Source organism: Gossypium hirsutum, chromosome A05, assembly GCF_007990345.1.
Source record: "Gossypium hirsutum isolate 1008001.06 chromosome A05, Gossypium_hirsutum_v2.1, whole genome shotgun sequence".
NCBI classification, from domain to species: domain Eukaryota; kingdom Viridiplantae; phylum Streptophyta; class Magnoliopsida; order Malvales; family Malvaceae; genus Gossypium; species Gossypium hirsutum.
Genome location: NC_053428.1, coordinates 104,831,783 through 104,833,813, shown reverse-complemented (window position 1 = coordinate 104,833,813; position 2,031 = coordinate 104,831,783). Strand labels below are relative to the sequence as shown.

The following is a 2,031-nucleotide window of genomic DNA, read 5'->3' as shown; positions in this document are numbered from 1 at the left end:
TTATCTGGTATTCGAGCCAAGAAGGAACAAGTTCTAAGTTTTGGAAATTTTCAATTTTGTTTTCAATATTTTCGAGTTCTAGTTTAACCGTCTTTATTAATGTATTATTATTTTTGCTAAGTATTGGTACATAGTCCGGTTAGCTATGGGTTAGACGTGTTAAGGACAGAGTATCCCTATAGACAATTTTAGTGATCCAAAAATTATGATAGTAGAACCCCAAAGAATTAATTCTTCTGCAAGCTTTACCTCCAATCAATCTCAAGAGTCTGACCAAATCTCAAATAACACTGCTAATGAACAATAAGAACATTATGAAAATGTTCCCAAAAAAATTGATAATTGGACTCTTTCAAGAGTTCCAACAAACCAAATTTAAGAAAATAACTTCTAAAAGTTTAAAAATTAACATATACAAAAATATTAAGAGTACTTTAAATTAGCAGATTATACAAATAAAAGACTAAATTAAGATTAAACCTAAAATAAAAAGGATAATTTACAAATAAAATAGTTTAAAAAACGTGCAAAGCATATAAATGTACAGGGACTAGAACTGGAAATAATCTAGGTCCCAAAACGCTGCACCTTGGAGCGAACTAAAATGAAATAGCGTACAAATTTTGGGCGAAAATTTAAAATAAAACACATGGATGCCAATGGGGTCTGCTGAAATGCGGCGCAAAAAGTGAGGGATTAATCGTGGAAATTTCCCATTTAACATACAAATGCACAAATTGGGTCTGGGCATGGATCAACACGCGGTCTCCACCCTTAAACACCACCGTTTCAATTTATTTCAAAATTAAAAGCCATTTAATGGTAATTCCCTTTTTTCAAGCTACAAACCATTAAGGTTTCGGAGTAGCAGCTCTCTTATCCCATTTTCTTTGCAGCCAACCTTTTAACAAATATTTACAACCTAAAATCAACCTGCTAGAGCCTCCTTTTGCAGCCGCTGAACCCACCATTCAATTTGATGGTCGAAGGTGCACGAGCAAAGATCCGATCTTGCCCACAAAGATCACCCATGGAAATTAGGTAAATTAATCCCTCTCCTTTTCTTCTTAAAAAAAAACTCAAATCAAGCGTTAATCTCTTTAAAAACAAAGCAGAAATTCAAAAGAAACAAACATTCGACCCTCGCCCGAATCTCTATATTTTCGAGATATTTGGGTATTCATCAGTGTCGATTCACATACTAAAAGAGGAAATCGAGCCAACGAAAAGGAAAATAAATCGAAAGAGAAGGAACAAAGAAGCTTGAAATCATCTTTACTGTTTTTGATTTCTTTTTCTCTGTCCTGTGTGCGTAAAAAAAAATACAATGGCAGTGTTCTTGGCTTTATAGCCGAAAACTAAAAGAAAAATAAATATAGAAATACAATATTTTTCTTGCTTTTTGCTGTCGTTCTCTTGTTCGCTTGCAGGTACGGGGTACGGGACGTGTGCTGGCACTTGGTGTGAGGCGTACGGAGGTGCGCGTGGCAGCACGGAGGGTACGGAGCCAGGCTTTGGGCGCACGGAGGCCGTACATGGGGTGTTGGCTGCGGCGCACCTAAAAAACCTAGGGTTTCTGAAACTATTTTGATTTTGGGCCACTTGGGCATTAAATTTTTAGACTGTAATTGGACTTTTTATTATTAGGTTTATTTATTTATTTATTTATTATTTTGGGCTTTGATGTGGAAACGGGTAAATTGGCCTGTTTACCGAAAGTATCAGTACATCCTTTAGAAAGTTAAATATAGAAGAAGAACCGAACTTCGAAACACAAACAACAGATTTTAAAACTACTAGATTCTGCCTTTTTCATCCCAATAACATTTAGAACCAATTTACAAGGAATAGATAATTCCTCAAATATAGCCCAAAATTCACCTAATATATCACCAACATACTCATCAATGAGTAATAATGCAATACTAGGAGAAAATTCAGAATTTTTTGTTTTAGAAAATTCTTTTGAAATTAATAAAGAAAGTTGTAGAAAACACTTCTATTCCAACAAAAATAAACAATAGAACATAT

General features: G+C 34.5%; 1 long non-coding RNA gene across 1 annotated transcript; it reads left to right on the top strand.

Annotated features, from left to right (window-relative positions):
• The first annotated feature begins 492 nt into the window (after positions 1-492).
• On the top strand, positions 493-1,671 carry LOC107959664 (uncharacterized). The gene is made up of 2 exons (XR_001700862.2): positions 493-1,041; positions 1,431-1,671. It is a non-coding gene; the product is annotated as an uncharacterized lncRNA (long non-coding RNA).
• Positions 1,672-2,031: the final 360 nt, after the last annotated feature.